At 45.2% G+C, this 25,328-nt stretch overlaps 1 protein-coding gene and 1 long non-coding RNA gene across 4 annotated transcripts in view; one reads left to right on the forward strand and one right to left on the reverse strand.

The window, feature by feature from the left end:
* DRD2 (dopamine receptor D2) overlaps positions 1 to 25,328 on the forward strand; it is a 64,648-nt gene that overhangs the window by 19,660 nt on the left and 19,660 nt on the right. The window lies entirely within an intron of this gene.
* The window catches only part of LOC123354853, a 103,493-nt gene that overhangs the window by 17,177 nt on the left and 60,988 nt on the right, over positions 1 to 25,328 (reverse strand). The window contains exon 1 of one of the 3 annotated variants that reach the window (XR_006574925.1): positions 17,078 to 17,248. The exons of 1 other annotated variant lie outside the window; for it this stretch is intronic. This is a non-coding gene — a long non-coding RNA (uncharacterized LOC123354853). Of the gene's footprint in view, positions 1 to 10,758; positions 11,013 to 17,077; positions 17,249 to 25,328 lie in introns of those variants that run through there. One more of the 3 variants, XR_006574924.1, reaches the window with a different exon arrangement.

Here is a 25,328-nt window from a genome sequence, read left to right on the forward strand (position 1 = left end):
CAACGTGTTCTAAAACACGAAGCAAACCCAGTTCAATACTGGGCTGCCCACCGGCCTTCCCCTGGGGTGTCCATGCCCTTTTCTTCCAGCTCAATTCACAAACATCCCTCACTCCCTGGTGTCTAACTGCTCCTCCCCAGTGGTTGCTTTGGTCAGCAGGCCATTCTCTCCTTAACTCCGCAAGCGAAGCTCCTTTCTGGCAGAGCCAGTTCTCCAATCTTCCTGAAGTGAACCAGGCTGACTCCTTTTATTCCCCCTCCAGGCTTAACATTGGCTGCAGGTATAGGGGGGTGGGGCTAACTGGGCTCATCGATTCTCCTTAACCCCTTCACTGCTGGCATTGCAGCTCAAGCTCTCCAGCCTAGGAGGGGAAGGGTCAGGTGGACTTGAGCCCAAGCTGCACCATCCACATTGCTAGCCTGAGCCCTGCTAGCGCAAGCCTGTCTGCCCAGGCCAGGAGGCACAAGTCTGTCCACAATGTAGCCACACCCCTAGAGCCAGCTGGATTTGGGATAGCTGCAGCTAAAGAAGGTTCTTAATCCCCCCTGTGTAATGTTGAAAGAGGGAAGCACCCCTATCCCCACATAAAATTCTTGCAGAGAAAATGAATAGGTGTCTCTCCTCCAACTGTCAGGCAGGAGCCAAATCTCTGTCTCTTTCTGAAAGGCAGGTGGGTAGAGAGAGTGACATGCTGTTCATTTGAAAGGGAAAATTGCTGGTGGAAGCTATATTGATTAACACCCAAAATTGCGGATTTCATGGATCACCCAGGTGTGGGCTCATAGAAAAGTCACCCCTCTCTGAAGGGGAAAGAGTGACTCACACAGCCACAGCTGCTGTTCCAAGTCTGCAAGGACTTTCCGTGCACTTCTCAGGTTTCCTCAATGGAAGAGGGTTTTAAAATACATGTTTAGGTGATTTCTGGGTTGGGAGAAGATGTCAGCTTGGAAGTCCTGGAAATTACATGGGGGCAGGGGGAGAATGGTTGTCTTAGATTCTAAGGCCAGAAGGGACTGTTGTGAGCATCTAGTCCAGGGGTAGGCAACCTATGGCACACGTGTGCCAAAGGCGGCATGAGAGCTGCTTTTCAGCGGCACTCACGCTGCCCGGGTCCTGGCCACCGGACTGGGGGGTTCTGCATTTTAATTTAATTTTAAATGAAGCTTCTTAAACATTTTTAAAAAATGTATTTACTTTATAATATATAACTAAACTATTGTTACATGTAGACTTATAGAAAGAGACCTTCTAAAAACATTACAATGTATTCCTGGAATGCGAAACCTTAAATTAGAGTGAATAAATGAAGACTCGGCATAGCACTTCTGAAAGGTTGCCGACCCCTGATCTAGTCTGACCTCCTGTACAACACAGGCCAGAGACCTGCCCCAAACGAATTCCTGTTTGAACTAGAGTGGATCTTTTAGAAAAAAATCCAGTCTTGATTTTTAAATTGCCAGTGATGGAGAATCTACCATAACCCCTGGTAAATTGTTCCAATAATTATCCTCACTGTTAAAAATGTACACCTTATTTCCAGACTAACTTCATCTCAATTCAACTTCCAGCCATTGGGTCTTATCTCCCAATTCTGCATGAGTTCTTGAGATTTGAAAATTTTCCCTTTCCCGAAATGGAATGAAAAGTGAAAATCTCAATATTTGGAGGGTGTGTGTGGGGGGGGAAATCAGGTCAATCAAAATGTTTTGTTTCAATTATTTCAAAATATTTCATTTTATTGTTGATCTATTTATTTTGATACCTTTAGTGTAAACTAACTAACGTTTTGAAACAAAAGTTGTTTCAAGAAGAAAAACAAATTATTTTGTTTAGAAAACATCAAAAACGGATGTTTCAACAACTTCAAAACTTTCAAATAAACATCTGTATTGAGGGTTTTCTTGAACTGCCTTTATGTCAAACAGTTTTGGTTTTGACAAATGGACATTTTCTGACAAAAGAGTCAGATTTCAACCAGCTACCAGAAACCAAAGCACACGGAGCAGGCTCAGCAGCATGGACAGCAGATCCGTAATAAAAAAAAAAGAAAAGCTTCTTATTTGCTGACAATCTAGTCACAAATTGCAATAGCACGAGGTTCTAGTGGTAAAGGCCAAATTTCTACATGTATAGGAAACTGCCACTGAATATCTACTTTTCTTTGTTTCTTATACAAAGCCTGGTACCTCCCATAAAAGGGCTGGGCTGTTCAAAGGCCTACAGGTGTTAGATACCAAATCCCACTGAATTTCACTGGCTCCTTTGAAGTCCCAACCTAAATGAATGGCCTAGTCCACTGATGAAAGCACAGCAGCACCCTGTGTTCTTAACCAGGTAATGCTATAGTCGTGCTGTGAGTTTTCCCCCCATGTACTTTATCCCATTGTTCCCAGTGGAGGTGGGCACCTGATTTGGGAAGAGAGACCCTACTGATTCCCCCACCCCCCCAAAAAAGAAAAACCTACCACTTATTTCCCTCCCCCACAAAAAATGTAAATAAAACTCAAGTGGGAATCTAGGGCCTGGTTAGGAGAAAGGAATTATTGATACCCCTATTCTACAGATATGGAACTGAGGAATCAAGTAATTTGCCCAAGGCTGGGGTTAGTATGTAGGTGTGGGGTGGTGTTGGTGACCTGTGATATGCGAGGTCACACTAGACAAGTGGTTCTCAACCAGGGATACCCAGAGATCTTCCAGGGGGGTGCATCAACTCATCTAGATATTTGCCTTGTTTTACATCAGGCTACAGGAAACACACTAGCAAAGTCAGTACAAACTGAAATTTCATACAGACAATGACTTGCTTATACTGCTCTGTGTATACGCTGAAATGTAAGTACAATAGTTTATGTTCTAATTTTTACCATATAATTATAAAATAAATTATATGGTAAAAATAAGAACATAAGCAATTTGTCAGTAACAGCGTGCTGGGACACTTTTGTATTTTTATGTCTGATTTTGTAGGCAAGTAGTTTCAAAATGAGGTGTAACTTGGGGGTGTGCAAGACAAATCAGACTCCTGAAAGGGGTCCAGTATCCTGGAAAAGTTGAGAGCCACTGCTCTGATGATCTGGTGTTTCCCTATAGCCTTGAACTCTGATTCTCTGACTCACAGGGAGTTTGTGGCAGAGCCAGGAATTAAACACAGATCCTTCCATCCTCTCCCGCAAGGAGATTCCAGAGAAGAGATTAGCATTGTTCTGTTTCTACTCACACTCTGGTTTTCTGTGCCCTAACCTCTCCCTAGACTGCCATTGGGAAGATATGATTCATGTTACCAAATTAACACAGCGAGCGCTGAACAGTGCAATTATCAAGAAATAAACTGCTGTGAGCAGAAAATATTGTGGCACCAGCAAGAAGAATCATTAAAGGCAGTGACACAAAGGCCCATGAGGCGGGGAGCGGGGGGAATGTTCCACACCGGAACCACGGTGCTAACAGCAGTTCTGAGCACTTACAGGTGTAAGTGCTTGGTGCTTTACAGAACATACCTGGGGAACATGCAGACACTTTCTAGCAAGAATATGCAGTTAGACTCAAGATGCAGATGGCGTGCATCAATATTACTGACCCAGGGGCCAGAGATCTGGACGTTAAAATGTCTCGTTCTTGCACCTGTGACTGACAAAGGGCCCAAATACTGTGGTGATGGGAACAATATGATAGATTAGATAGCTGCAGGCAGTATACCAAGCAAAGACATGAATAATAAATAGATGTAAGTCGTTAAAAGGGCCTGAGAAAGCAACTTCCTTTAGAGAGGCAGTCAGTGCTTAGAGCTGTTGAAAGTTTACATGCTCCCTGCACTTAAAAAAAACAGCTCCTGGATTTTGTGCTCTTTGCTCCCACAGCTACCCAGTGCTTGGTTAGCCACTGGTTTATTTAAGGTCACTATGGAACTGGGGCTAGGCCTGGCTAGTGTTTTACCTGCCAATGCTGAAATATCAAATGCGGAGCCAGATGGGGTGGGATCTCTGCATCTGCGACAGCAGCACTGGTGCGTTAACATGTATCCCAGACTCAGAGGGCCATCCCCTCAGCTGGTGCATTGAAGTATATGGAGCTACGTTGAGGAACCTGCCCCCCAAGCCCTTGTTCTTACAGTTGGTGTCACCCCTGATATCCTCATGGGGGCGCCGTACCCAATCCTGACTCAAGGCTGGGTCCTTCCTCCCCTTCATTCCTTCTCCGGTTGACCTCGATTGCTCTCCCTTATCAATGCATTCTCACTCTAGGAAAATAGATGAGAGGAGAGAATCTGGTGGCTTCCCTCCTCTCAGGCTAATGCTGCGCTTCAGGAATTCACAGCATGAATTATTCAAGCAATAAACATGTCTGTCTGTCACTCATCTTCTTGGCCCTGCTAGGCGCCTGTGGGTACGCTCCCCCAGAGTCTCTTCTCCCTTTACATCACGTTTCTTACAATGCTGCTGGAGGAGGAGAAGTGGGGGACCTTCTTCCTCTCCAAATGCTCCCAAAATAGTCTCTCTCTCCCAGCTAATTCACGAGTCTGCATTTTCAGAGGTGACCAGCGGCATGATTCAGGGCGGTATTGCGGTGTGTAAGTATTGCTTAGGAATTTACTTCTGCAAGGCAGAAATGCCTTCAAGGTAAATCTATCTTTAAATAGCTTCCCCTAAGAGTCCTGGGAGGCTTGCTGTCATTAACAACGTGGGTGCATCTGGGTGTCAGCAATCAGAGGAAACATGCCAGCTGGCTAATGCTGCACGTGAGAAGTATCTTAGGAAAGGGAGGCAGGGCTGTTCTGAGAATGCAACTGCAGCCTCTGCTATGGCTTACGTTTGGGTAGGACTCCGTGGAGCCGAGTCACTGAGACAGCCTGTCAACTGAATGTTCCCACCAAACAGATGTGTCAGAGGCTGGACCCACGGCTGAGTAAGCCGTGAATAACCAACCAGAATCATCACAATGAACTCCGAGAGCAGGCCTGAGTCAGTAACATCTGTATCTAGCATTAGCCCCCTTGCATCCCACGCAGCTGCTGTCTTACTCTATGTGGAAGGGTGGGATTCCAGCAGGTGTATCTCACTCATGTGCTGCCTGTTGGCAAAATGGCAACTAGCCGTGAGAGTTTTGTGGAACTGCCCAATGATTTATGTGAATGTCTTTGGGTTTGGTCCACTCCAATGCACATCCCTCTGCCCACCCCTCAGTCTGCTCCAAGTTCCATCTAGGGACTTAGCCAGTGATTTTCTTTAAAATTTGCAACAGGAGGAAAAGCCTGAGAGTGGGCAGTCTTAAACGTTTGTCATTTTGCCTTTCAAAATGGGAACGAAAAGAGGATAAGCATCCACAAAACCAGGGCCTTGGGGACAAGAACAGCAATGCCTCCTACTAGACTAAAGACAAGTCACAGAGCAGATCCAAGACCGTATTCGGATAAGAGTAAGATACAGGTGTGCATTCTTACTAGGGCCTTTGGCTGGATTTCATGCTACCTGTTGCCCAATGCGATAACAGGGGTCAGCCCTCTGTGTGGCTGGGAAAGCTCCAGGTATCTGCTTAATGAATGTATCATGACTCAGACTTTCACTAGCCCCTTGCCCGGAAGATGAAATGTTTCGCTGTGAACAATATACATTTAACAGTGAGACAGCAGGCTTGTTTGCCACACATTTAATTAGAGTTGTAATACTGGCATTGCACACAGATCCAGTTTTTTTTAACTGGGAAGAGGGATTTGGTTATTAAGAAAAGAAGAATGCAGATGGCTTATCAGTTAGCTGGAAAGTTTGTAGACTAGCAAAGGCAGGCCCAGCAGAGATTTTCAGAGATGCTGAAGGTGGGGCATTGAATGCTCTCTACTCAACATTAGGAATATACAGAAACCACAGACATAGGGGTTCCACCGCATTTACTAACATATACAAGTCCTCCCACATGGGTGCATTCACTGCTGCTCTGGCAGAGGTCTGGTGGCTACAGCAAGTGAAAACAAGGCGGCCCGCTCCAGGGGTTCCAAACTATTTAAAGGGATACCAACCAACTCCCACACATTACAGTTCTGAGTTGTCTTCTGCATTAAAAAAACAACCCTGCCAAATCTTCAGTCATCCTCAGATGCAGCACTACTAGAGACTGTTCTGTGCTCATACATTCAGCACAGATGTGGTGCTCTGTATCTGCCACTACCAGTTTGGAAGGATGCAAGCAATACCATGGTCTGCTCTCCTAAATGTTCATGCAGCAAATGGCTGGGCAACTTACACATTCCAGTGCTAAACCGCTAAGCTTGTGCCTTTCTCAGTAATCAAATATGCTGCTTAAATATTTACAAGGAGCTTATGGGGGAGCCGCAGAGTACAGCAGGATTGTAGGAACTGGCCTCTACTTGTTTAGTGTTTAATCAAGAAAGTACAAAGATGTAGCCCAAAACTCCTAGGTGGGATTCAGATGTAACCAACAGTTTCTGATAAACATTGAGAGCTGCATAAAGCCCCACTGCCGTGCCTCTTGCTATAGACCTTGGTGTGCAATGCTCGTTCTTCTAACAAGCAAGCTGAACTGGAGAGGGAGTGTGTGTGTGTGATGGTGAATCTCTTTATACCTCTGCAACCACCAACTATGTGTAACCCCCACACCTCCTGGGTGTGGTGTCTGTCCCAACTAGTGGCACCGAGACCACTTAGAGAGAGAGGTTAAAATGAGTCTGCTCTACAGCCTTAGCTAACAGGCAGTTGGCTTTTAGCTCATGTGGTAGAGGCTCATATACTAAGCTCCAGAGGTCCCTGCTTCAATCCTGCCAGCCAACGACTGGGGTCTGTTGGCGTTACACATGCAGTCACTCTGAACTAGGTCACTCATACCTTTATTGCTGCTGCTTCAGTCTACACAACTGAGCACAACCGTAGAGACCAGTGCATGCTCAAGAAGCCTCATTCACAACATTACCTGACTTAAGGTGTCACGCTCATGCGAATACTCTCTGCTGAAGCCCCGCTATCCTGAAGATGTGCCTTATCCACTCTGATTTCCAGTAGCATGGACATAACATTGCTGAGTTATGTAAAGTGCTTTCGAAGCAATATGCCAACGTTGGCTGTCCCTGTTGAGTATAGCAAAGGTGTGGGAACTGGGTCAGCAGAAGTCTGTGGCAGTTGCCCCAGTGTACAGCATGAGGCTGATGATTTGTAGGATGAGCAGCGGTGGCCAACCTGTGGCTCCGGAGCCGCATACGGCTCTTCAGAAGTTAATATGCGGCTCCTGACTCTGGGGCTGGAGCTACAGGTGCCAACTTTCCAATGCTCACTGTTCAACCCCTGCCTCTGCCACAGGCCCCCACTTCGTCCCTTCCCCCAAGGCCCTGCCCCTTCCCTGAGCTTGCCACGCCCTCGCTCTTCTCCTTGACCCCTAGAGCCTCCTGCATGCTGCATGAGGCACAGGGAGGGAGGGGAGGCGCTGATCCTCGGGGCGGCTGGCAGGCAGGGTGGGGGAGCTGATGGGGGCTGCTGACATAATCCTATGGCTCTTTGGCAATGTACATTGGCAAGTACTGGCTCCTTCTCAGGCACAGGTTGGTCAGCCCTGACCTAGAGGCCTCAATTAACACTGAGGATATTGCCCAGGCTTTGAAAAATGAAAAATCTGAAAGCTTTCTGCTTTTCAGACACTAAGAAAGCAAAAAGCATAGTGGCAAAAAAAATCCAAAATGGGGCAGGGGTGGCAAGTCTGTTGTAAGATGAAAATGTGAGGTTTTCAGTTTTCTGATTGAGGGGGGGAATCAAAAATTTCAACGTAAATAGGCACTTTCTATCAAAAAATGTTACACAAACTTGGTTTTCCATGAAAAATGTTTTACCAGAAAATTCTTGGCCACCCTAATCCTGGGTCTCAGTCCATTGCTTTAACCGCTAGACACTTTTTTTTCCCCTTTTTTGGGAGGCCTCTGATGTTGGCAATACCATTCAAACCCAGGCACAAAGTTAATGATGAGCTGCCAGGCACAAAGAGTGTCTGAGCTGTAATTAGGTGGTTGTTCCCCCACCTTGTAACATTTCCTGTAGCAAAGTGCTCTGGCTAGCCAATTGCACTTAGTTTGTTCTGCAGTTACTGTCATTTCACCTGCTTTCATAAAGGAAATGCAGCATGCAGGCACTCAGAAAACCTTTCGGTGCATTTGTCAAAGTGCTTCTTTGTCCTGTTGAAACATTATTTATCAGCAATAAAAATGTTCCTTATAGCAATTTTTGTCCGTGATTCAAAACAGACACGTCATCACTCCTGTGCTTAACATTATGCTGTCCGAATCCCCTGATTAGAGAGACGAGGCAATATCTTTTATTGGACCCACTTCTGTTGATGAGAGACACAAGCTTTTGAGCCACACAGAGCTCTTCTTCTGGTCTGGGGAAAGAATTCCTCCAATGTCTATTCAGGTCTAGTGTCTACAGAAATATAGACTCAAACTATGTTAAGGACATTATTAAGTTTACAAATCAAGCACTCAGGAGTTAGGAAATGCCAGTATTAAGGCTGCCCATGCAACCTTACATTATCCCTCGTGTGTGCATTATGATACAAGTCTTTAGTTACATGATTACCTACTATTTTTTCCACAAGACCCTTGCCTCATCCAGTGCACAGGACGGACAGTGCTCAGTTAATGAGCAGCTATTCAATATTTTGTTGTTTTAATGCATGTAAAGCCTCCAGGCTCCAGGGTGATGGACATCACTCTACACTGCTAAATAAATAGATCCCCAACTATGATGCTGCAGGGAATCCTGAAATAAAGAGCTTTTTTTTTTTAATTGCTGTAAAAACACAATTTTTGCAAAGGGCACAGAGGCGCTTACAGAAGTCACAGTGAAAAGCAAGAGAAAACCTTTCAGCCCATTTATCAAAGTGCCCTCAATTCCCACCTGCAGGCAGGTGAGATGAGAATAAATTGATCGTTTAGAAACAAGTTTGGTTCCTCTCATTCCTCAGCTGTATTGTGAGGGTTCTTGTAGGTAAAACAGGTGGTGACTCTGTTGTCTGGTTAGCCAAACCCTTCCTTGTCTCTGGCCATTTTATGAACTGTTGTGCTTTACCGTAAAGCAGTGTGATTTTCTGTGCGACACTGAGGAGTGTTTTCTCTTTGCAAAGTAATAAGGATGCAAATCTCCCTCCCTTCTTGGGAGTCAAGAGCACGTTCTTAGCATTCCTTTCTGAAATTAAAATAAAGGTCAAGTTCAAGGTAACATGGCCATCACACCATGGGAGGCAGCGTGCAATCAAGCGCTGATCTCTCTTTCCCACCTTCCACAACAGGCCAGGAAGGAAAATGAAAATAAACTGTCACATGGGTAACTTTTCATAAGATCTACTCTCTTTCAAAGCAAAAAGGCATAAGACAGACACAAATTACACACTAGAGTATATTTGCAAATTAGAATCTTTTAGCACTCTAGGAAGTCACGGGGCTAGAACCAGCAGTTCATTGCACTGCAATCCCCTTTTGACGACACAAATTACTACATGACCCTGGGAAGAAGGACTGAAGCCCAAGCACAACTGCCTTGGGGGGAGGCCGAACCCAAAGCTCGAGGACTGCAGCCCTGGGCGGGCAGTGGGGAGTAACCTGAGCCTTGCCACCCAGGGCTGAAACCAAAGCCTGAGCACCACGGCCCAGGGCTGGAGCCCTCAGGCTTCGGTTTCAGCCCTGGGCAGCAGGGCCCCGACTTTGGCTTCAGCCCCAGCAACTCTATCGCCAGCCCTGGTGACCCCAGGGAAAGAGGATCACAACGCACAGCTTGAGAACCACTGGGCTACTCTATGTCTCGCTAGATACATGCCCAAGCAAAGGAGATATGGAGAGTAGAGCCCTTGTACAATATACTTCAACCTTGGGTCCAGGCCTGTAGTAGGAAGCAGGCACTGTCCACTCTGTCCCCTGGAAATGGCAGGGGCAGGCAGGGAATGGGTGGAACTTTGGCTCCACCCTCCACATTCACACCAGCCAAAGTGACTGGGCCTAGGCAGGTGACATCCCCGCCGTACCAGCAGCAAATTGTTACTCCCCGTTGAGCAAGCAGGCAGGGAATTGTGCCTCTGAGTTACGCCTCCCCAGGGCTGCTCTTAGTGCATTCTGCTGCATCAGGATTGCTCAGGGTTGTGCCCAAAATGGTCAACTAGCCCTTAATGTCAATGGCTACATTTTATTTGCAAATGGGTCTGTAGCCTTCCTGACCCTGTTCCAAAACCCATTAAAGTCAAGGGAATGCCTGCAGTGAGAGGACGCATGCAAGCAGCACGTCATTGCCAGTGAACTGTTCTACAGATTTAGGGAATTTTGTTAAGGGTTGTTTTTTTTTAAATGCATTTCACACAAGTTTCTGCCTTCTCTTAAGGTAGTTTTGCGTTATCAAAGGGCAACAGGAGAATAGAAAAAAGTGATATTGCTGCATTTCGCACTGATTTTTCTCTTCTTCACACTGAGTCACTTAAGCTAACATTTAATTAATTTGTGACACTTTGACAGTTTTCAAGAAGACATTTGTAGAGCTATCAAGCTGCATTGATAGGACTGTCAGACAAGCACCTTTTGAATTATCAGCTATTAAGGACCCATATGCAACAAATTTACAAGGTTTATCACACAAATTGTTCTCTGAATGAGCAAAGCACACAAAGAGCTCAGAGAAACACAAAATACCCCATTGTTCACAGGCGAGCTTGATATTTACAAATGTTTTGCTATTTTGATCACCTACTTTGTTTAGTCAATCAGGTTGGGCTTTGTCTTACCTTCAGGGAAGCGCAGAGGCCTTGTTGCAGCACTGCCTAGCCAGGCTGGCTTCAGTCTAGCCACCCTCTCAGATTCCCCTGACTGAGGTGGGGTCTCTCAACCTTCCCAGTTTGGATTCAATACCAGGGCCAAGCCTCCATAAAGGTGCACGAAAACAGCTTCTCTGCCCACCTCGGCTTTTCCCCGTGCCACTCTCAGCACTGAGTACTAAGATATAGGGACCAAACCAGCTCCAGCCTTCCCTTCCCTTCCATCTCCTACTATAGCAACTCATCTCCCTCCCGCAGCCCTTCTGTCTCAGCCCTTTATAGAAAACACCTGACCACCCCGCCCCAGCAGGGCTGTCTAGCTCCAGGCTACCTGGCCCTTAAAGGAGCAGGCCACCTTGTTATAGGTCTGTTCTATAGGGATTTGCCAATACACCCAAGATTTTCAAAAGTGACTCGTGATTTGGGGTATCCAACTTGGAACCCCATAGGAAGCGGTGAACATTGAAAATCAGGCACCATTAAGACGTCTCAAGTTGGGCACCCAAAAATCAAGGCACCCAAAATAATCATTTTTGAAAAACCTCACCTTTAATTAATGAGATTATCTTGTACCCGACCAATTTCTGGGGGGATGATGGCTTAACATTCAGTTGTAGATCTGCAGCAGCTTTAAACCCAACATATCTCTTGTCAAACACCCAAAAGTCACCTGAGCATCTGAAAGTGCTGGACATGAATGGATTCAGCCATGCAGTACCACTGAGAGAGAGATCAACACTGTTACCCCCATTGTATAAATAGGGAAAGTGAGACACACGAGGTCAATGAGTCAGTCTCAGAGCTGGGAGCAGACCCCCAGAGTTCTAGCTCCTGGCCCCTTTGCTGTACCTATTAGACAATACTCCCTCTCCTGTACTTTGCAATGTTTGAAGTAGCCCATATGCCTTGCTGACACCAGGCCAAGGCCAGCCAGGATGTAGCTAGCTCCACATGACCTCAGAGACCAACTTCACTACAATGCACAAGGGCAGAACGGTATCATAAGAACAGCTGTACTGGGTCAGACCAAAGGTCCATCCAGCCCAGTATCCTGTCTACCGACAGTGGCCAATGCCAGGTGGTGCCCCAGAGGGAGTGAACCTAACAGGTAACAATCAAGTGATCTCTCTCCTGCCATCCATCTCCATCCTCTGACAAACAGAGGCCAGGGACACCATTCCTTACCCATCCTGGCTAATAGCCATTAATGGACTTAACCACCATGAATTTATCTAGTTCTTGTTTAACCCCTTATAGCCCTAGCCTTCACAACCTCCTCAGGCAAGGAGTTCCACCGGTGGACTGTGCGAAGAAGAACTTCCTTTTATTTGTTTTAAGCCTGCTGCCCATTAATTTAATTAATTTCACATTTCATAATGTGTCTGGTTAGCACAAAGCCACGTGTTCAGCAAGTGCCCTGCTCCCAGATCGCAGCCTGGGAGGGGGAGCCCTCTTCATCCCTCACTCGGTCATTAAAGTCCTAGCCAGCAGGCAGGCTTCACAACACATCACGCCGCATCTACGCAAACTACAGAGTCAAATGCCGTTGGGTTGTGCCCAATGCCTCATGTGCCGTGACTGCCCTTGGAAGACGCGAGGGTAGCTCCTTTCCACTCACAGAGGAAATAGGTTTAACTTGGACACTGATGGGAAACAAGGCCATCCCTCCTGGGGCTGACTCTAGCACTGACCTGCCTCCGCTGCAAGCCACAAACACATCCTTATAACCAGAATATTCTGCTTGCTGCTTCTGTAGAGCATCTGGCATGATCACTTCTGATAAGCTCAGGGCAGCTATTATTGCGTGCATTAAAATTCAATACAGCATTCCTTTGTTATTCTTCTCTGCGGTTTGCTGAAGGCGGAGTTCAGGCATGCCCCCTGCTGGCTGTGAGGGCACGGAAAGCTACCAGCATTGCAAGCACTTTAGGTACAGTACAGCCAGTGCAGGCCGTGGTGACCGAGACAGCATTGGTGCAAAACCAATGACACTTCATCCTGGGTAAAAATCGTGAGAATTCTTCATTTTATCAGGATTTCCAGAGTGAAATGTCGCATTTGCTGCTTGAGCAAATCCTCCCATTTTAGCCCAGATCAAATCAGCAAACACCCAGGAAATCATCAGGAACATCTCACTGTCTCTTTCACTCACACACACCACCATCACCACCGCCTGTGTTGCACACAGCTCTGCTTTCTGACCATCAATGCTTCCATGCCACCATTCAGAGGGAAACAATGCTGCGGCCTTTAGCTGTTGTAGGAAGGAAAGAACAGGCTGAATGTTTTTGCCTTATTAAAAAAATTACCTGCCTTAGTAGAAGCTAGAGGTAGTGAGGGTGGCAAGAGCTGGAAGGTTTGCAGCACAGCTGTTTGCAGATGTTTAATTATTGCACAACAGTTGGCAACTGGTTGCTGAGGAAACCATTTAGCTATTCTATTGCAACTGTCACAACATTTTGTTTCCTTCTAGGGTTGTTTGCAGAGTTTTAACAACTCCTTAGTGCCTCTGCTGTCACTGCAGACACAGAAGTATGTCTTGCTATAGATTAAACCCAATCAGCCTATATCCATAGTGCTGTAAAAGGAGACTGCTAGTGCACTGAGGAGTAAAAACTTGGCTGGTGTAAATCAGTCGATTACAGCTTCAGAGAATGATTTAAACAACAAGGAGTCCGGTGGCACCTTAAAGACTAACATTTATTTGGGCATAAGCTTTCGTGGGTAAAAAACCCACTTCTTCAAATGCATGGAGTGAAAATTACAGATGCAGGCATTAGATACTGACACATGAAGAGAAGGGAGTTACCTCACAAGTGGAGAGCCAGTGTTGACAGGGCCAATTCGATCAGGGTGGATGTGGTCCACTCCCAATAACTGATGAGGAGGTGTCAGTCAGGTACCCCCAGATATGCTGATTTACACCATCTGAGCAGCTGGCCCCAAGATTACTAATGTTGCAAATCTGTCACTCTTCACGGTGACATTGTCCTCCGACCCTGCTTGTCTGTTATCCGTCTGGTCCAATTTTTCATAATTCTAGATTGTGAGTTGTGAGTTCTTCAGGGCAGGGATTATCTGTAGTTGACTTTTTTGTACAGTGCCGAGCACACTGGAGCTCTGATCACTGACTGGGGGCTTAGGAACTACTGCAGTGCGTATCATAGTAATAATACATTGAAAAAAGAACACGAGCACTTGTGACACCTTAGAGACTAACAAATGTATTTGAGCATAAGCTTTCGTGGGCTACAGCATCTGATGAAGTGAGCTGTAGCCCACGAAAGCTTATGCTCAAATAAATGTGTTAGTCTCTAAGGTGCCACAAGTACTCCTGTTCTTTTTGCAGATACAGACTAACACGGCTGCTACTCTGAAATAAATTGAAAGGAACCCGGGGGAGGAGATGCAACTGGGACGAGTTGAGGAAAAGCAGCAGGCCAGAGGGAGAGCCCCAGGTTGGAAAGAAATGCCCTGGATGGTTTCATGTTTGCAATGATGAACTGGAGAAGTTCAAGCATGTCTGTTAAATGAAGGGAATACGTGAACTAAACAAGAAAACAGAGAAGAGTTACCTGTCATCCTAAGGAGAAGAAAGAGAAAGGGGAAGTCCGCAACAACAAACTAGATTCAAAGAAGGCCAGAGGCTGGCTGGTCACCGGAGGGCTGGCAAATCAGAGGGGCAGAAGCATTTGCAGCTTTCTAGGAAAGACGCCAGGGCAGAAATCAGTAAGGGGAGAGCCAAGTAAGAATGGCTTCTTTACGTTCCCCAGAGCTCTGGGGCTTGGGACGCTCAGTTAAGAGCAGCAGAGCATCACTGTGCTCATATAAAAATGGCTGCTTTGCCCTGCAGCAATCACTCAAAGGGGATAAGGAAACAAACGGCAGCTGCATTAGCTTCTCACTTCTGTGTACTCTGCAATCCCAGTGGGACGGGACCTTGGGGTGTAAATATATCCAGCTGGTGCCAGACTTCACAGGTTCTCTCTGTGCCAGGCCTGGCCCTGCGACGGGAGATCTTCAATCAGCAAAGCTACATCTTTCAGCCTACAGAGAATAGCCCGACACTCACAAAAATCACTCTCTCCTGCGTGCCAAGGGACAGCATACAAACCTACTCCCCAAACACAGGCTTCTGCTCTCAGAGGGTCTGTCTACACTGCAATCAGACACCCGCTGCTGGCCCATGCCAGCTGACTCAGGCTCGCGGGGCTTGGACTGGGGGGCTGTTTAACTGCAGTATAGATGTCCGGGCTTAGGACGCTGCAAGGTGGAAGGTTCCCAGAGCTTGGGCTGCAATTGGAGCCGGAACACCTCCATCACAAATCAACAGCCCCGCAGCCCGAGCCCTGCAAGCCCAGGACAGCTGGCATGAGCTAGCTGTGGGTGTTTGATTGCAGTGCAGACATACCCAAAGTGTTACCCCAAATGGGACTCCCCAAGGCAGCCTCTTGGTATCAGGCCCTGTGTGATGGGTTGTGTCTTTTAGCAAGATTATTAAACCTCACATATATGTATGTGTAACCCACACACCTCCTGGGCGTGGTGTCTGTCCCATCTAGTGGCACTGAGACCACTTACAGAGAGATTAATGAGTCTGCTCTATGGCCTTAGATAAGAGTCGGTTGGCTTTTAGCTCATGCGGTAGAGGCCCATGCACTAAGCGCCAAAGGTCTTGTTCTTGTCAACTGTCGTTATTAGCACAAGCCATTTCAGGGTTATTTTATTATTAATTATTATTGTTTATTTACTTATTTTCCTACTGAAAAATTAAATCCAAAGCCCCAAGCAGCAGATGAAGCACAAAAACAACGCAGGTCCCCGGGCACGTCTGCTCTGAACCGTGTATGGAGAGTTCAGTAATATGGAACGTTAGCGGTGATGCAAGCCTGAATCAGCTGTAATACAGTGACTAGTCTCTGAAGCAGACTTCCATGCTGGAACGCAGATTCTGAAGCAGCTTCTTTGCTTCAATTAACCCTTTTTACACCAGGCATTTAGGATTACATCTAGTTGAACAATTATACATCAATTTCAGTGTTTGCTAGAACATACATTGCCATAAAATCAAAGTTAATTCAGGGATAGTGTTGTTACTCTGCAGTATTCATTACCAGTTTGCCCTACATACACCAATCCTGATTTTCTTTAAATGCATTTGTCATTCCCGAATAGTTGCTGAAGAGTACAGACAGATAATTTTCCGACTATGGGTTATTCCAGAATAACTATTCTGCTTTAAATTCACATCCTGCCTTATTCCAGAATATCTTTCATGCAAAGCCAAGCCCTCAGGAACATTTCCATGAATACCTAGCATTTGTCTGAATACTCATAGTAAATAATGTGACCACACAAACCAGACCACTGAACTTCGCACTTTTATTTATGAAAATGCTGATGAATGTGTTTTCTTTAACAATTTGGCCTGCTCTTTTTACCATTTCTGTGAATCAAAGAGCTGTCCCAAATTGCATTGGCACTTCAGGAGGAAGATGTGGGTTTTACATTCCTAGGAAGAATTTTTATAATCATGTCTAGGTCCTTAGTATAAAATTGTTACTTGGGAAGGGTGAGAGCAAAGGTCTGGTTAGGACAAGTGTTATTTATTATTAATTATTATTATTATTATTACGTTAGTGCTGAGAGACCCCAGCCAACATCGGGACCCCATTGTGACAGATACTGATCAAATAGGTACTATGAGACAAGCCCTACCTTCAAGAGCTTACACTTTAAATAAACAAGGCAGAGGAAACAGAAGCAGAGAGAGGTGAAGTGATTTGCCCAAGCTCCCATTTGTCCAAGCTGTGCACACACACAGTAAGAGAAAGCACTCCTCACTCAAAGAGTTTACAGTCTAAATAGGTCAGACAGAACAAGGGAGAGACAAAGGAAATATTATTATCACAGTTTTTACAGATGGGAAACTCGGGCACAGAGAAATTAAGTGACTTATACTTCATAAATCCACAGGACATCAGTCTGGGGCCAGAAATTGAACCTAGACCTCCTGACACCTAAGGCAGTCATTTAATCAGCCTCCCTCTTGAAGGCTGGGTCTTATTGAGAGTTATCCAAACATCTTTAAGGTGGAAATTAGTCTGTGAAGGGAATCTCATGAGATTCCCAAGATTTGCAAGCTATGATCAGATTTTATATGGGTTATGCTTAAAATATTTGTGTCCTCCATCGTGGTGCTAACATTAGGAAGTGCAGAGTTTCATGAAAATTAAGAAGTCATGTGCTAAACTTTTTAGACCTCAAGAAAGGTTTATGGTGAGATTACCTGGAATTTTGGGCAACAGCAGTACAGGCCAGTTCTTCTTTTATCCAAACTAGTTTGCTTGCTGCTCTTTGAAAGTCCCCTGATCTTCTCCAACCTAGATCCATCACCATATGCAGCATGAGTTCCAGACCTCTCCAGGAAACTTCTAAGTTGCTCTGATTCCACACTTGTTTCTGAAAGGTAAAACTGGAGAACTCCATTTGCAAGAGAGATGTATCTATAAAAGAGCTCTCACTGTTTTCTAGGCTCTCTGCTCACTCGCATTACTAAGAGAAACAACAAAGCAGTCTCCCAGGTTTTGGTTTTGATATTTTCATTTAAATGATACATGTATTTTTCACTCTTAACCAGTAGGCATTCAGGTTCCCAGTCACCAGGAAAAACAACCCATTCTTTTAGAACAAACTGCACTAGAAAGGGAGACTTCTAAGTTACTGGGGTGTTATGCATTAAGTGATATCTAATTTAGTTTCCTCAATTCTCAGTCTGAGGCCCTGAGTCATTTCTATCAGACACATTGACAGGCACTGCATAAATTAACATTATTTGTGTCAAAATACACTGATTGGGTAATTCAAAGGGTTGAGATTTGGTTATTCTTTTTTTTCCCCCCTTTCTTTTTCCCATCTTCCTGTAACTTCATTGTCTTTCTAGGCAATGAGGAGCAACAAATTTTGTGGCACCCTTCAGGATTGGTTCCACCTGTCCTGATTCTCCAGGTCTGTCCCTTGTCCTACAAGGCTGTCTTACAAGCTGCATCAGAGCCCTAAATGTAATTCAGGCCAGGGAGGAATTATAACATGACACCATCCCTTTGCAACATGTTTCCACGACACAACGTGGCTGTGTTGTCGTGGAACTGCCTCAGGATCTCACCAGCTGGATGGGATGTTTGCTATGAGTAAAAACAATACCCCTGCGTCTTTGAGAATGTCAGCTTTCTGAGTCCAATACAGAACCCAGCGCAATGGGCCCTTGATTCTGACTGGGGCCTCTGGACACGTCCATAATGCAAAAGATTATTACTACTACTAATAAACCTGTGTGAGGTTTAGAGGGGGCAGGAGACAGAAATGGGGCTTAGATACAGTTGGAACGTGGGCAGGACCCCAGAGTTCAAGGAGAGCATTATAATATGGGAGGTCACTTGGAAGAAGGGTTTGGAGCATACACAGAAACCATCGCTGAAGACAGGGGAGGGGATGAAAAGAAGAGACAAAAGAGAGGCCCTGAGATGGAAAGGGAGGAGGGGTGGTGGGAAGAGATGGAAGCTGGGGTAGAAGATTTATTTAATTCATGCATTACAGTCCAGGAATGTATCCTAAGTGTGCCTCAACAAAGGGACTATAACCCTGAGTTGTGGGTCCAGAGACTTGAGCTTCACCGTCCTGTCTCCGGGAGCCCCCGGTGGAGTTACAGAGGCATTGTACAAGATACACGAGAGAAGGGGGATTTTTCTGTACATAATTAAGATAGCTTCAAAAAGTTCAGCATCCAATGACAGGCAAAATGAGAGGTCTCAGCCTTCACATTCACCGGCATGAAGAAGGGGCAAATACTTTTCTGAGCTACCTTCTGTCAGCTTTGTCATTTCTTGCTTCCTGCTGGTGTCACCCACTGGTACAGCTCTCAGCCAGAGAGTCTGCTTCTTTAGCTCAAGCTGTAGAGACTCCTGCTTTGAGCACAGGAAGTCCTCCATTCAATCGCTGGTGTCAGCCAAGATGGCAGCTGTCAGACCCGCTTTACATCATCTTACCTGTGCTCAACCATTGTGAAGGATGCAGATTTTACAAACCAGTCAATTGAAGTGTTTTCCAGTCTGGCCAAGGCTACTAGTCCTAAATGCCCTCACCCTGTTGGTACTGGGGATGCGGGTGAGGTGTTGAAAAATCTCCCTCCTCCCAAGTCAATAACTTTTGCAAAGGCCCTGACAGAAAGTGGTCTCACAACTTTTGGAAATCAGACATTTATGGGAGGTTCATGCAGGACATCCATGGATACTACACGCCGTCCAACCAGCATACCTCCACTTGATAGACATTGCAGGTAGAAGAACAACAAATTTGTCAGGTATTGAGCGCCTCCATGTTTGGAAGCACATCTCTAGCCCTACCCGCTTACCTTTTGAAATGCAAATTCAGTGTTTACACAGGAAATACGTAAAGGAGCTGAAAGGAAAATAAAATGTTTGAGACAGAAGAAGCCTGGTGAGACATATTTGCCTTTTGATTGGTTGGTTTAGGCTTTAATTAGACAAACTGATTCCGTCATATGCCACTTAGGTCAAGAGAAGACGGCACCGGAAAAGATCCTCAACTGGTGTAAACCGGTGTAGCTCACAGGCTTCAATGAAACTGTGCTGAGTTACTCCAGCTCAGGATCTGGCCAATTTTCTGTAGCACTAGACTGGAGTTCCACTGCTACTCTTAAGAAGAGAAAGAATCTTTGTACATTGACTAGTTCTAACTCTGGCACAATTATTCCATTTGTAAAGCAGAATTTACGGTCTTTGAGTTATTTACAAATCACTGGATGCCACCACATCCTCCCAGTCCAGCAATCCTTGCTCTGCTAGATGAAAACCACATATAGGTAGCTCCGCTGGGCTTTCTATGGGGTTAGGACCAGTATTTCTCAGATGTGATTTGGAAGCTGCCCCTCTCCATTCATTGGATGAATGATAAAGCACATCTTTGCTGAATACCTCATTTCTCTACATCGGTCTCTGAAGGTCCAGGAGTGAATGAAACTAGAGCAAAAGTCTGGCTGTCCTCATCTGATAGCAATGTTGCTCTTGATGGATAGAATGAGAAACAACACTAAAGACCTTGGCCATGAAAATCAATTTATACAGGGAATCTTTCTCAAGTTTCTAGCTCCTGTGTCACACATTGCTGAAGGCAAGAGTTTAGCAGGTTTTGAAAGGGGATTGGTGATTTCTATGGACAGCAAGAACATCCAGAGCTGTAAAAATAAAGATTGTTTTGGCGAGACTATGAACTCCTCTGTTACAAAGCATGAGCCAACCTCTAGCTAAACGGGGTCAGGAGGAAACTTTCCCTGGGGACTGGTTATCCCATCACTTCAGGGCTCCTTATATCTTCCTCTGAAGCAGCTGGTGCCGGCCACTGTCAGAGGCAAGACATTGGGCTAGATGGACCCTGGCCTGAATCAATGTGGTTCCTCCTGTTGTGGGATCAAAACAGAAATGTTTTGGAGCAATGTGTCCTCCACAATGCCTGCTCTCAAGGACTTCATGTCAAAACAGGGCTGGGGAGCCCATTTGGGTATAATAGGAAATGACCCTCCACTTTCCCCAAACTTTGAATCCAGACTCAAACCTTGGGAAAGTTCTGCTAAGTTCATGTTTGTTTCCTTTCTTTCTTTTCGTTAAGTGCCACAGGAGAGTTTATTCTGGCAGAACGTTCTGGCCAGAAGGAACCATTGAGTTCTGAGACTATCAAACTTTCAATCCTGATTTCTAGGCCAAACAGGACAAGCTCCATTCCAATAGACTGTGGAAAAGCATCCAGAACTTGGGATCCTTATCTGAACTCCTTTGCCCATTGAGATTCTCTGCTTGTCACTCAGAAGGAAGTCTTAACTTTCAGTGTGTTATCTGCATCTACATAGGACAATGAATGTGCTGGTGATAAAACTCCATTCAGAAAAAAAATGCATGAGATGAAGTAATTACAGCTTAACCTTTTATCTGCTGGTTTCCCGGTGGTACCTGGTGTCCTGCTATCCATTTAAACTCAATGGTAATCAATAGAATGTTAGCTTAGGTACATTCAGCAGCAAATCAGGTGCACTTTACTTGGAATTCAGCAGCAAGTGGGTTCTGCTTATGTTATGTGACAGAATTGGGAACAGGACTCAGATCTCTTGAGTTCCAATCCAGCATCTTGACCACAAGTCCATCTTCTACCTGGCCATATAGGACCATTCAGCAGCACATCACATGCTTTCCACATGGAAGCCTGGCACATCAAGCAGAAGAGCAGGTACATTTTGCCTATACATATCTGGTACTTTCAGCGGCACCACTAGGAAGTTCTTGGAGTATGCAGTACTAGCCGAGCAGCTAATGACTGTATTCAGTATGTGTTAAGCTCATGCTATTCCCTCCTTTTTAACTGGCACTCTGAGAATAGAGTCATTCCTTACTACCCTTGGAGTTCTGTCCCAAGAATGCGGTAGCTGAAATTTCATGATTATACTTAAGAATTATGTGCACTGCCTTGCTTTGGCTGCAGCTTGATGCCCTGGTTCTTTCCACTTTGTGGCCTGTTTACAGTTTAACAAACCTCTGGGGACAAAGTGGAATAGTCAGCCTGGCAAACAAAGCACTGGGTAACCAAGCAGGACAGAGGAATATCTCACAGTGTATATTTCATACACCGGGCAATGCACATTCTAGGTCTCATAAATCATCTTCAAGACAAAGGTTGTAATGAGAGATTGCTGATACTATGTAAGATGAGTCACATAAGATTACGTTGGAATGGACTAATTAGTTACAGAGTGTCCAATCATGCCCATCCTATCCTTCACCCCCCAAACCCAGAATTTTCCAAAAAGACCTTCATATTTGTAAGTTAATTTTCATACTTCTCTGTGTTTTGTACTTTGCCCCACAAAGGCAGATATTGAAATACAACAAGAAAGGCTCTTCTCATGGTATTTCCAAATTGATTTTTATTCTCTAGAGGTTCAGATAAGTTCGGAAAAGCATCTGAACCAAACCTCTACATCAATAATGACAACTAGTGGTGATCAAACCATTTGGTAGAATTAAAATTCATTAAGAATTCAGCACCTTTTTTTGTTCACAAATTGTGTGTGTGTAGTGATGAGAGTGATTTAAAAATGTACCGTGATTGGTAAGTATTGACTAAATATTTTCTATGAATAATTCTGTCTACCGCAACAACAGACAAAGTATATGAGCCTAAGGAGAAAGGCTGACTGATTTTTTCAAGGATATTGTTTACAAACGTTTCATTCCCACCATCACAGTTTCAGGCTTAACCGCACCTTTCACACACACACACACACACACACACACACACACACCCCTTGCAGTCTTCCTCCAGGGCCTATAAAAGTGTACACTAATTACCAACCAGCCTTCACAAAACAAATATATAAAAACAATGGAAGTTCCTATATACATGCTAAAAGCTTACCAGAGGTCACCCCAACTCCATCCTAGGGCTCTGGTAGGTGTCAGTCTTTCAAACCCCACAACTGGGTTTGCCCACTTGGTTACAAGTCCATGTCACCTTTTTAGATCAGGAACAAGAACCCCAACTGGACAGCTCAGGTCTTTGATCTCCAGGCTCCAGGAACAGGCAATCACCAGTCAAAGGCCTTCTGCTCAGGGTGTAGCGTTAAAAGGGTAGGTTTTTGCATAACCCAAAGTGAGGAATTTGCATTAACCACACCTCAGGGATTCCCCTACTTGACATTTATTGTATAAAGTCTTTCACATCCCAATATAGATTTTTGACCGCCTTATGCTTCCCAGGACTCACTTCTGTCACACCCACTGTTTGCTATTTGTTACTGACTTTGCCAACTGTTAAAAGAAAAGGAATGACTGGCAAATGTTGGGTTTAAGAACAGGCATGATTGCCTTTATTAGGGACACATTTTAATAACCATTGCCTGGCTCACCTATGCTTTACTCCTGGCTTTTTCAGAGCAACACACTCATGGATCAGGCCCAGTATTTCAAGTTCACAAGCATGAGAAGGTTAATAGTAATGAAACTTGTGCAGAATTTTCTTTGCAACACCCCAAATTTGCTGGGCACCTCTAACCCCCCCTGTACTATAAATAATAAACAACAATAAAACAGCTCAAAACCCGCCTTATACTGGAAAGCTCTTGGCTCTTCCCTGGACAGTCTGAACAATCCCTAGCCTGGACAATATTGCCAAGATGAGAACATCACTTTCAGCTGATGATTCAGCAGCACAATCATCGTATTAAGCCCCTCATTTTTAGTGGGAAGTGGGATGCGAGGGGATGTGTCTGGAGCAATCAGTTGCTGTGCAACCCAGGGCCATGCTGCCCTTTGTAAGGTGCCTTGTTCCCATAAAAGCCTTTTAGCAGATTTCTGCACTCCACAAAGTGCTCACAAGGGCTCCAGCTGGAAGAAAATGCCGCTGGCAGCGGGATGTTAATTTGAAAACACCAGCATCATAGGTGCAGTTGGGAACCCAGCAGCCAGGGGCTTCACTAAAAGCATTGGACTCAGAGCTAATCGAGGATCCTTTTGATCCCTTTGTGAGTGATATTTGGTAGATTATAGAGTCTCCTCTGGAAATAAGGAGCTTGTCAAAGACCAGCTGATACTTGTGCTTTTATCTGTGGTGTGAGGATCTTCTGCTTAACCCTAAGATTGACCTACTTGCTTATCTCCTCTTGTTGGTTCTGAAATGTTGCAGTCTGAGAGGGGGCCAGCCACTGCAGAAAACTCTCAGGATCTCAAAGAGCTTTGGCTGCTAGATCCAGGGAGCAATGGTAGAGAGCTCAGCATCCCTGAAAATCAGGGCCAAGTGGTAAAGGAAGCTCCATACAATGCGGGTTCTTTCTGTCATTTGTGTGTGTGTAAGATTCCCCCATCAACATTATCAGGCAGTTATGAATGTGTGGGAATATATGGAACTGTCCCTAACAGGGAAGGATTACTATGAGGCCTGGCTTTGGGGAGGGCAGGTCACGGGCAAGCGGTATTTTACACCATAAGAGTTGGACTCTGGGTCACATGGAAGTTAAGGTAGGTCAAGATTTTAAACTAACGCCAGCTCTGGAGCATGCCTTCTTTGATAAGTCTGGTGTCAAGGGGCAGGGTTGCAAAGGTGATGAGAGTGCTCCATAGGTAACTGCTCAAGCCTGGGAGGTTAGGTCAAAAAGGCATCGCAACAGATAATCTCATCTTCCAGACTGTACGATGATGACTATGAGATTCCAGTAGGCGGTCCCCATACTCCATGAATACACATGGCCTAACTGGTCCTGGTGCATAGATGGGAAGACAAGTTCTGGAGCACTTGCTGTAGGACACTGCATATGGTGGAATACGTAATTAAAGAGACCAATGAACTCCTCTTGAATTGGCAATTCCAAGCTCCCCAGATCTCAATGATAGACATTTTCTCGTCACACATTTCACACTAGATTCCACACTTAACAACAACGAACTGGCAAACAGAAGTACGACCCGACATTTTAGGACATAAATGTGACTGAGACTCCCGTATCTAGGTGAAACTGCAGGGGAAATTTAGGGATGAAGAGCGGAGTAATAAAACTAGAATTTCAACACACTGGGGATTTTACACCTACTTTTATATACTTTTTAAAAAGTATCATAGGGCATTAATAACCACAAGTCCAGCCATGCTACCGTTGAAGTCAGTTGGAGTTCTGCCATTGACTTTAGCAGGGCGGGATCACGTAGATACTATGTTGACAGGCACTACATAGGATCCTATGTCAGAGAGACAGATAGGATTCAGCCCCCACACATGGACAGGAGTGAACATTAACTCAACACTGAACCAGGTCTTTCCAATAACAAATCAGGTACCATCCCCCATAGCACCAATATGTCTTTCTGAAAGGTTTATCCTTGAAGGACTAGGACTATAATAGCGTTTAAAAGAGAACTGGATACATTCATGGAGGTTAAGTCCATTAATGGCTATTAGCCACGATGGATAAGGAATGGTGTCCCTAGCCTCTGTTTGTCAGAGGGTGGAGATGGATGGCAGGAGAGAGATCACTTGATCATAACCTGTTAGGTTCATTCCCTCTGGGGCACCTGGCATTGGCCACTGTCAGAAGACAGGACACTGGGCTAAATGGACCTTTGGTCTGACCCAGTACGGCCATTCTTATGTTCTTAAGGTCTCCCATTGAAACAGCGACCCATCCTGATCAGCTCAGGAGAACTGATGGGAGCACACAGTGCTCTGCCTGCAGTCTAGCTAAAATAACAAAGCACCCAGGTCCAACCCAGAAGTCTCACGGCAAAGCAAGGTAAACAACTCCCAGCTTAGATTCCAGTGCATGCTGGAACAGCAGCTGTTTGTATCAAGAGAGAGCAGAGAATGTCAGGGCCTGGGATTTTGTTGCAATTATGGTTGTTGCCATCAGGTCAGCCGGAGCAGGACACCTTTTGAAGGAAGGAGACTGGGACTGGGGAAGTGATGTCCTATTTATATTTTCTCTGTTA

The sequence above is a fragment of the Mauremys mutica genome, chromosome 22, assembly GCF_020497125.1.
Source record: "Mauremys mutica isolate MM-2020 ecotype Southern chromosome 22, ASM2049712v1, whole genome shotgun sequence".
NCBI lineage: Eukaryota > Metazoa > Chordata > Testudines > Geoemydidae > Mauremys > Mauremys mutica.